Source organism: Lissotriton vulgaris, chromosome 1_1 (genome assembly GCF_964263255.1).
Source record: "Lissotriton vulgaris chromosome 1_1, aLisVul1.2, whole genome shotgun sequence".
Taxonomy (NCBI): Eukaryota; Metazoa; Chordata; class Amphibia; order Caudata; family Salamandridae; genus Lissotriton; species Lissotriton vulgaris.
In genome coordinates this window covers 228,541,820-228,552,592 of record NC_141685.1, presented here as the reverse complement: position 1 = coordinate 228,552,592, position 10,773 = coordinate 228,541,820, and the positions used below count along the sequence as shown (strand labels likewise).

General features: G+C 48.8%; 1 non-coding gene across 1 annotated transcript; it reads left to right on the top strand.

The window, feature by feature from the left end:
- Positions 1 to 5,018: 5,018 nt before the first annotated feature.
- On the top strand, positions 5,019 to 5,107 carry TRNAR-UCU (transfer RNA arginine (anticodon UCU)). The gene is given in 2 exon segments: positions 5,019 to 5,055; positions 5,072 to 5,107. It is a non-coding gene; the product is annotated as a tRNA-Arg (tRNA).
- Positions 5,108 to 10,773: the final 5,666 nt, after the last annotated feature.

The window sequence follows — 10,773 nt, the reverse complement described above, 5'->3', positions numbered from 1 at the left end:
CTCCCATCCGCCCTGATGAGGTCCTGGCCGCCATCTCACGCCTCCGCCCGCTCAAATCACCGGGCCCTGATGGCTTTTCCTCGGGCTTCTACAAGCTCTTCGGCCATGCACTAGCTCCGGTACTCACGAGATTGTTTAATTCTTTCGAAGGCCCAAGCTCCATCCCGCCGGACATGCTGGCAGCTGACGTAGTGGTACTGCCCAAACCGGGCAAATCCCCGACGCACTGCTCTGCGTTCCGTCCAATCTCCTTACTCAACTTAGATTTAAAGCTATTCACTGGGGTGCTGGCGGCCCGCTTGGGCCCCTGCCTTCCGGGTATCCTCGAGCCGGATCAATCGGGCTTTGTCCCGAACCGACAATGCAGTGATAACACTAAACGATTACTGCACCTCGTGGATAAATCTCACTTTCAGGTCTCGGACTCGGTGCTTCTGGCCATCGACGCGGAAAAAGCGTTCGATCGTGTCGACTGGACCTACCTACAAAAAGTCCTGCAGCGATACCAACTGGGCGGCCGGTTCCAAGCATGGATCGCGAGCTGCTATCACCATCCTATGGCCCGGGTCCGGCTGGGCGGCCTCAAATCGGACCCCTTCGAAATTCAACGAGGCACACGTCAGGGGTGCCCCCTCTCGCCCCTTCTGTTCGCCCTGTACGTGGAGCCCCTGGCGCAGAAAATCCGAGACAACCCTCGCATTAGCGGTATCTCCTTTGGCCATGAACCCCACGTGGTGGGACTGTACGCCGATGACATCATCGCTGCTTTGGACCGACCGTCCAGCTCTATACCTGCTTTCCTGGAGGAAGTGGAGAGCTTCGGAGCGGTATCGGGCTTCAAAATCAACCGGGGGAAATCCTTGATCTTACCCCTGGGCAGGAACGCCCTCCCTATTACCCCACCACCTGATTTTGGCTGCGACTTGCAATCCTCCGCGCAGCTTCCATACCTGGGGATTACCCTCACTGCTTCCACGGACTCAACGGTGACCCTTAACTATAAAACACTTACCTCTCAAATTCGAGCCGACCTCGCGCGCTGGTCAAAGCAATCCCTCTCCTTGTTGGGCCGCATAGCGGCTGTAAAAATGTCAGCCTTGCCCAAGATCTTATACATCTTCCAGACCCTTCCGGTCACGCCGCCGCCAGGTACGATTGCTGACCTGCAAAATGCCTTCCACCAGTTCATCTGGGAAAAGAAACGCGCACGACTGCACAAACAGGTGGCGCACAGACGCATTGACGAGGGGGGACTCGGGATCCCTAACCTCAAGCAATATTTTCAGGCCTCACAGCTCCGCTATTTAGTGGAATGGTACAGGCCAGAGTCGGAAAAGAGATGGCTCTTTCAAGACAGAGCGATGGCTCAGATGTCGCTGTGGAAGGTACCGTTTCTTGCCCGCCAGCATAGACCGCGATACCTTCTCCGCTCCCCGGTTACTCGCACCGTCATGAGGACGTGGGACACGGTGGCGGTCAGGCGGGGCCTGACGACCTTCCCCTCCCCGCTCACTCCGCTCTTTGATAACCCGGACTTTCCGCCGGGCACCGATCCCCGTGCCTTCCTGCAGTGGCGGAGCACAGATTGCCGCTCAGCCGGTCATCTCTTTGACCTAGAGGGCTTCCTCCCCCTTGCCGACATCACACAAGGCTACGGAATGACTAAACCTCACATGTTCCAATATTTCCAGCTGCGCCACTGGCTCACGCACCCGGACCACGCTCCCCTAGTTGCTCGACCTATGACGCCGTTTGAGAAATGGCTGATCACGAAAGACTCAGATAGGCACCTGATATCGGACCTTTACAAAATGTTATCACCGGTGGCCGGCCCAGTTAAAACGGCGGGGCAAAGGCGCTGGGAATCGGAGCTCGGAAGGACACTTTCGCCCATGGAATGGGGGTTGGTATTCTATAGAGCGGCACACACCACCCGTAACACTGCCGCCAGGGAGTCGGCGATAAAATTGGCCATCTACTGGCACCTTACTCCGGCAAGACTCAATCAGGGCAATCCTCTCCGAAGCGCTCTGTGTTGGAGAGGCTGCGGCGCAAGGGGCACTCTGACCCACCTCCTGTGGGACTGCGACGCTCTGCAAGGGTACTGGAAAGCGGTACTGGATGATATTGATTCCACCTTTGAAACTGAAGTCCCGCGCTTTCCTGCATACACTATCCTAGGGCTACCCAATGCGCTCACATTTCCCTTAAGGTCACTGCGAGGCAAACAGATGGGAATCGCCATGCAAGCAGCGTCGCAACACGTTCTGTCACTCTGGGGTTCCACCACATTACCCACCCACACTGGCTGGTTACACAAACTGTGGTTCACACTGGGCATGGAACGCATCCAGGCCACACTCACACAATCGACTGACTCCTTCCAGAAGACCTGGCACCCGCTCCTGTCCCTCTTATCCAGGGAATTTCACGAAATCACTTGCCCCAAATACCTTCGCATTCTGCGGCTCACAGACCCACCACAGGCTCCGCCACAACCTTAAACACCTTGCTACTTGTCAGCCCGAGAGTGCACTCAGGGAGACTCCGAACTACTGGCATACTGGTCGGGGAGGGGGGAGGATGGAGGGTCTGTTGGGTGGAGGGTGGGGGGTTGAGTTCTTCCTTTGGTTTTGTTTGATTGTAATTCTTACATGGCACCTTCAACTATATGCCGGCATCGCCATACTGTGTAGGTGTGATTTATATGCTTCTGAATGGCCTCTCAGAGAAGACGTGCCTGTCTGTCTCGCTCGCTACATAACCCTACTGCATGCTTACCGCCTTACTGTGCCTGTTATTCTTGCTCTTGAACTTAATAAAACAAATTTGAAATTAAAAATGATTTTAAAAAGTTATACACTTTGATACACACAAATTCATTGGGTGGAGCATTGCAAAGAGTAATCAAATTCTGGACAGAATTTTTATTAAATTTGATTTTGATCTGTGTTATCAGCGTCGGATTGGTAACGAGGGCACTCGGGCAATGCCCGAGGGGCCGGTGTCCAATCCCAGCTGTGGGCTGATTTTTTTAGGCAGTCTTGGGGGCGATTTGGCGGTTTCTGCATTGTTCTGATGCTGCTAGCGGCCCAGCGGGTGCCTGAGTGGCCTTTCTGGATGTAGATGGACGTCCATTACCTCCCTTTTATCAAAGGTCAGAGGTGTCACTCCCTTTCTCTCGCTGGGGCCGGCCCATTTACATGAGCGGAGGCAAAAGTGGCATCACTTGTATTCATGTGTTTTACCAGTGCAAGCTAATACGTGCATTTTTTTTACCCCCCCCCCCTTTTTTTTTATAAAACTTTGCAGAAGCAGTGTTTTGCAAAGGCAGAGCTTGCAGCTGGTTCCTGGTGTAATGGTTAGCACTCTGGACTCTGAATCCAGCGATCCGAGTTCAAATCTCCGTGGGACCTGAGGTTTTATTTATCAATAACCTACACTCTGCCTTCTGTCTTGAAAATAATCAGTGCGTTTGTCTTCACAAACAAATGTTTTTTTTTAAAGCATCACATACACGGCTTTCACTTTAATGGCGGCCATGCCCTTTCACCTAAAAGCGCACCATGATGCGCTTAAAAAAAACCTTTGCAATTCAATAGCTCAGACTCAGACAAATGCGACTTTGTTGTATTGCAAATGCTTGTTTATTGTTTCATTCTTCAGTCTCCTGCACTGCAGCCTAATGGATTAGTTAACAGATTCCTGTAAGCTCTACTGACTCAAACATGAATCACCAAAGCAGTCGGGTTTTTGAGGCTTGGCTTTAATTGTTTTGCACCTGACCCTTTTTTTTTAAAGCATCACATACACGGCTTTCACTTTAATGGCGGCCATGCCCTTTCACCTAAAAGCGCACCATGATGCGCTTAAAAAAAACCTTTGCAATTCAATAGCTCAGACTCAGACAAATGCGACTTTGTTGTATTGCAAATGCTTGTTTATTGTTTCATTCTTCAGTCTCCTGCACTGCAGCCTAATGGATTAGTTAACAGATTCCTGTAAGCTCTACTGACTCAAACATGAATCACCAAAGCAGTCGGGTTTTTGAGGCTTGGCTTTAATTGTTTTGCACCTGACCCTGAAAATATTTATGTAAGTTTATACATAATGTATTTAATAGTCAAGGCAGGAATCCTGACTCCACGCGCTCAGCTCTTCATAGCAACAGTTGCCGGATGGAGAAGAAAGTGTCTTTCGCCTAAACATGGACCGAAAGTTCGGGAGTCATCTGAGGGTGAAAGAAATATGCTTTGCCGTTGTGGAACCAATTTAAGCTCATTATGGTTTACAAGTGTTGGATTAACCGGTTCACGTAAACGCCGCCATTTCAAACTTTAAGCACCACGGCAGGGGTGTATTTGAAGATTGTATATATTTGGTTTACACCTCAATATGAGCATCAACTGCGTCGAACATGTCGTTCATGCAGCAAGAAACTGAAGCTCATTAGTTTGCTGTGATGGCATGCGCAGCCCCAGTTTGGTCTGGAGATCTTCACTCTTAACATAAATCCAGCAGAAAGATGTGTCACGGGATCCTTGAATAATACGGATCAGTGTGGTGAATTCATGATGTGATATTTAATATTTCACTATCAGAGATTACACCAAGTGGAGAGCGCAGGAGGCTCCGGTGTGACTTTACCCACGCCTCGGGGCTCCCCTGAAGCAAGGAGCAGTAGCGGGGCCCTTAGGAGCCCCGGGGAGACTGGATGTACGTGGGTTTTAAGGGGCGGGGTCAACATCATGAGACATGTAAGGTGCGTTCATAACCTGTTAGAAGAAACAAACGCCATCATCGCCCAGCGGTGAAAAGCTTCCAGTGGGAGGTAAATATAACCCGGCCCAAAACACCTCACACGTCCTTGGGACCCTCTAAGAGGAGCTAGCGCAGACCTCCTCTGTCTCGGACCTCAAAATGCATGTGCACCAACTATTCACTGTTGCCACTTATGTACAAGTCATCAGAGACGAAAGAGACTGTTGTCACATTCCATTCATAATCATACAACAGGTGGCTCTGTGGCGCAATGGATAGCGCGTTGGACTTCTAGGCCGGCTGTGGAGGCATTCAAAGGTTGTGGGTTCGAGTCCCACCAGAGTCGTTTTGATACAGAGTGCTCCGAATTCTGACAGAAACATTTATAAACACATTTTCAGAAAGAACACAAGGAGCGGGATTGGTTTGCGCATGTTTTTCCAGAGCTGCGTTTGGTTCCCCAGCCCGGCCCTGGGGCTCTGTGCAGCCCCTGCTCGCCCTGATGAAGCCCTCCTGTACCCTCCCTGTTAGCATCACACATGGGCCAAAACGTGTGGTCAATGACTCCTCCTCACATGCAGGACATTTGCCCGCGCGCTGGAAGTGTAGCGTGCACGGGGCAGGGAGGGGCTCCATCCACTCAGTACCGTGCAGGTGAGAAGGAGTCTTTACACTTTGTGCTCACAGGGTCTGTGCTATTTTTACACCGGGGCGGTTTCACCAGAGAACCGCAACAGGTTACATAGCTGCCAAGGTTTCGGATAGCTTACGTGTGACATTTTTATAATGTCAGTGTAATTTTGAGTAACATTCAACGGCTATGAGTGACACTTTCTTGCGAGCAAAATCAAGCAATGAAGATGAGGGAAACATAAACATATCTGGCAATATACCCATTTGTGCAAGGAGAAACTCTAAGAACATCTTAAAACTGCTGCAAAGCACCAGAAATGGAAGTGCACTAGAATGTGTAAGAGGCCCCAGCGTGGATCCTGAGCCAGCCTCACTGACAATGAACTCAACATTGTGCAGACAGTGACTGCAATGCTGAGCTTAGCTCAGGCGCTCTACGTTTACTTATAGGGCAGGCTTCTGGCTTACAGGAGAGGTGCGTCCATTAGGGCGTGGGGGCGTAGCCCCCCCCGCCCGCACCGCTGCGCTGGCGTCTTTGAACTTAAGTAAACTGAATCAGTTTACTTAAGTTCAAAGACGCCGGCCCGAGGGAGAATGAACTGACAATCATGTCAGCCAGCATGGCATTCGACCGCCCACCGGTCCGGCGTCATGTTGACTGACATGATGGTCAAACCAGGAGCAACAGGCAGCAGCACAAGTGCACATGAGTGGGGACGGAGGGCACCCTGCCCACTCATGCGCGCTAGTGTCTGCTCTGCTGGCGCATGCCCATTAGGAGAGCGAGGGTTGAGCAAAGGCTCAAACCGTAGTCTCCTAATGGGCAGGCGGACAAGTAGTAACAGTGCCCTTAGCCAATCCTGGCGCTGCTGGCAGCGCCATGATTGGCTGAGAGCGGTCGACAGTGCCACCCACCTGCCAGTCCACTCCTCCCCAGTGCCGTTGGAATCGTGAAGGCGGCAAGCGACTTCCCCAACATCACCCTGACCCGATCGGGCCAGCCAGGAAAGAGGCAGCTCAGTAACCGTCTGTAAGGTAGGGTTAATTTTTAATTTCCTATGGCCCCCCACCCTCTCCTCCCTCCCATGAGTACGCAGGCCGATAATTATGCAGAATGAAGAAGGTCGCATTCCTTTTCTTTCTGGCACGGAGAGATTGAGCGATTTGCCCAGAATCACACGCAGTGTTCAGCCGCCAACGCTGTGATTCGAACCTGGGTGCCTCGCTGAAAAATCGACAGCAGTGGGCGTAAGGCTTTGTCGTTTTCCATAATTACCAGTGTGCAGTGTACAGTTATTTCACCCACAGCCTCCCTCCCCGCACCGGAAGGCATTTCCCATTAATGCCATTATATACTGCTTCCATAATGACCCCCCAGTGCAGCCGCCCCCACGCCTGCAAACTCCGCAGCCAGAGTGCTGTTTTTCGTGCAGTCATCATGAAGGAACGCACGCTGATTGGGAGTGAGTGGTTTGCTGAGATGCCTCGATACATCTACACAGCATGAGCCTTGCTGCAGGTGCTGGTGGGACATTGATGTCTGTGGTTTAAATGCATGGGGCTAGCTTGGCCTTTTATCCTACATCAGTAAACACAAGCTCAATACTCACCAAATTGTACATCAAACTTCACATTTTCTCCATTTGTGCACCTTCGTATGTGATATGTCAGGCAGCTCCCCCACCTCCCCCCATGATCATTCCGAGGTGCTTAAAATGAAAATAGGGGGCAAACTGGTAAATGTTGTACCCTATGCTTGGGTAGTTTAATGTTTTGGGATAGTAACTTCGGCGGCAAAGTAAATAGCATAACTTGGTACTTATTAGCCCACTTACTGGCCCTTTTCTGCTCCTTCATTACTCCTTCATTACTCAGCCAGAAAGAATCCCTCTTCTCAGAGTAGCCCGAAATGTATTAGCCTAACCTCATGCAACTATTTTATTTAACTACACTTTTACAACTGCTTAATTAACCTTCTTACTTTCTCAAATGTGCTTGAAAATGCACCATTTGCTCACTCTATTTCCTAAATGTTCCCTGGGGTTCTCCCATCTGAATATCCGACTTGCTCACTACACTCTCTCACCACAGGTCACTCACCAGAATGTTTACGCCTCACCACTTTCAAATGTCACCAGCCACCACTGCTGGCTCATGAAGTTAGATAAAATATCTCTGTGACTCTCACCCCTCCCCCCCCACTATTACCTGCTGTCCTGTGCAGTAACCACAGTCTGGATCAAAGGCAGCTTGTTCTATTCTGCATCAGCACCGCCCTTCAGATAGCAGTGCTGCGGAGAAATACCCAGTGCAATAAAACCCTGACCAGCCCTGACTACTATAAGATGTATTTTGAATGCTTCCATTACCATCATGATCGGTGGGTTACTGTCCTGTGGGACGTACAGTTTCCACAGCATGTCCTACAGAATTAAGACATTATGTCATAACTCTACAATAACAGGATATGGACGCGACTCTGAGCCTCGAACCCTGATTTCCAGCACCAAGTTCGACAGTGACCCTGAATGACCACATATGTATATATATTAGCTGCCCTTCATGTGCCAAAAACGACAACTTAAACCTTTCTCAGCCCTGTATTACTACAGCTTCAACACTCCACTGAATGTAGAAACAAACAGTCATAATCGCAGAAATGCGTCATGTCCACCATCTTTTATGTGTGCAACTATGGATGAATATAAGCTCAATGATACCCCGTACCTTCCATGTTGGCCATGTTGTAGAAATTTACAGACATAATGATACATTTGCGTTTAAGACCCAGATGACGTCAGCACTAAGAAACGGACACCCAAATCCATTGATTTCTCATATAGCTAATGCCGGAACCACGCCCATAGATCCGTAATCATGGTTGAGAGCCTCACACAGCACTACCATATGTCAGGCCAGCCCACTCCACTCACGCTTCCAGGAAAAAACAAAAACGCAACATTGCCCAGATTTCCATTGTACTTATTTCTTAATTCCAGGTCTAGTTGTCAGAACGGCACACACACACTCCTTCAGGCCTGATATACACCCATCCAGCACATACGTCACTACACACATGACCAGTGCTTAATTTGTAAAAAATGAAGTGCAGGTGCTCAAATGTTTTTCGGAGACCACACCCACTTTCCCGACTCCACCCACTCCTCCACTGGCTCCACCCACTTGTTCTATTGGCTCCAGCCACAAACTCAACTGGCATTGCTGAAAGCCAGATGTAATACTGGATCTGAATTTCAACAAGAGAGCCTTGCTCAAGTAAGGTTTTGATAGGAATTTCCCCCGCCCTGCGGAGAAAAAAAAATCATAATATGGTACACTTGAATGAGCCATTTATCACTTCCAGTGGCAAAATGGGTTTGGATCATTAATAGTTGAGGGGTCTGTGAAATCAATTAATTTATCAATTGTGCTTGTTACTGTTACTCACTCCCGGAGCAATATATGTGCATTTATTAAAATTCAAAATAGTAAAAAAACATAGAACTTATCTGACGTTTCCAAATGTAGTTTTGCATCACAGACAAGACGGATTACAAAAGAGGCACATATTTTCTATATGTACTGTGTTTCTTAAAATTCACTTGATCATCAAAATACTGGAGGAAACATTTTTGAACCTCAATGTTCCCAATGTTAGACGTCTGGGGGATTTATTTCTAGATTATCCAGCTCCTCTTTGAATATTTTCCTTAAATGAATGGGGATTCGAATCCTGAATCTGAAATCAAGATGCATTCCAGAATTCATAGCCTCAGTTTAAGGGTCCTCACAACAAAGCACCAGCAGCACCAATTATCCAACTGCTTTTTTGCTTATTTCTCACACATGGAATTTAAACCTGCACACATACTAACACTCTATGACACATACTCAAATGTTCCAACATGCCACAGAGCATGCAAAATGCCTTCCCAACTGGACATTTCGGATCATGCCACATTGAAGGCTTTTTTAGATAAAGCAAATGTCTTCACAGCCTTTTCTCTCTGGTAATCTATGCTCTTTGAAAGAGCAAATATTTCCTGGAGTGGCAGATTCATGCATGTGAACAAACAATATGATATAATTATATACTGCATAATACATCAATCCCACCCTTTGTATATTGCATAGCAAAATTTTCAAACGCACAGACAGTAGTAAGCTTTCTAAGCACTAAACACTGCCACATACAAATCTATAGCTTCAGCCAACCCCTGGTCCCTCTAAAATAACAGAGTCAGGTAGGCACACAAATCAAAATATGTTTCTCTGGCCAAATTCCGCTGCCCTGATAGATCCAGTGATGAATGTTTATAAACATCCTGTTTCACCACATCTAGGCGTAAGGCATGCTTACTTCCCTTGAGGGATTATATTTTGTACATTGCCACCTATATTATCCAAAGGTGTACCACAGCACAGTGTACTCGGTACATATTACTGGGCCTGGTCGGCGAAATTGAGTGCCTGAGTCCACCACCACCTACTATCTTATGAGCAGATTCAGCACTGATTGTACCACAAGTTACCTCCAGCTCGCACAGAAGTGTGTTGCTTTAACACTATAGTTAATGCTTGTTTCTATAGCAGCTCCTGCAAACACCCGCCAGAGTTTCTGAAAACACACAGAGCTACTAAAGACACCCAACGGATCTCCAGCAGACACAGAACAATGCTCCTGCAGACACACAATTGAGCTACTGCAGGCACATGGACTCCTGAAGCAACCCAAAGGAGGTACAGCTGCTGCAGGCGTCCAACGGAGCTCCTGTTGACACAGACAGAAGCCACTGGAGACATCTAACGGTGCTCCTGCAGACACTCATTTGACCTACTGCAGCCACCTAAACTCCTGCAGAAACACAACAAAGCAACTACGTGCACTCAGCAGAGAAGCAACTGCAGATTATCCAATGGAGCTCCTGCAGGCAACGAGCAGGGCCAATGCAGACACCCAACTGAACCTCTGTACGCACCCCACGGAGCTCTTACAGACACCCAAAGTAGCTCCAGCAGACAGCCATGGAGTTCCTGTGGACACCCAACAGAGCTGGTGCAGGTGCCCGAACACCTGCAGTCCCCCAACAGAGCTCCTGCAGACATCCAGTGGCGATACAGCAGACATCCCGTGGCAATCATACAGACAGACACCCAATGGAGCTACTGCAGCCAACTGAGCTCCTGAAGAATGACAGCAGAACTACAGACACATAGTGGACCTTCTACAGACACCAAAGCACAGATACTGCAAACACCCAACAGAAGTACTGCAGACACCTAACAGATACTGTAGAAACCCAACGGAGGTACTGGAGACCCCAACAGATACCGGATGCACCCAACAGAGGTACTGCTGACACCCCACAGAGGTACTGG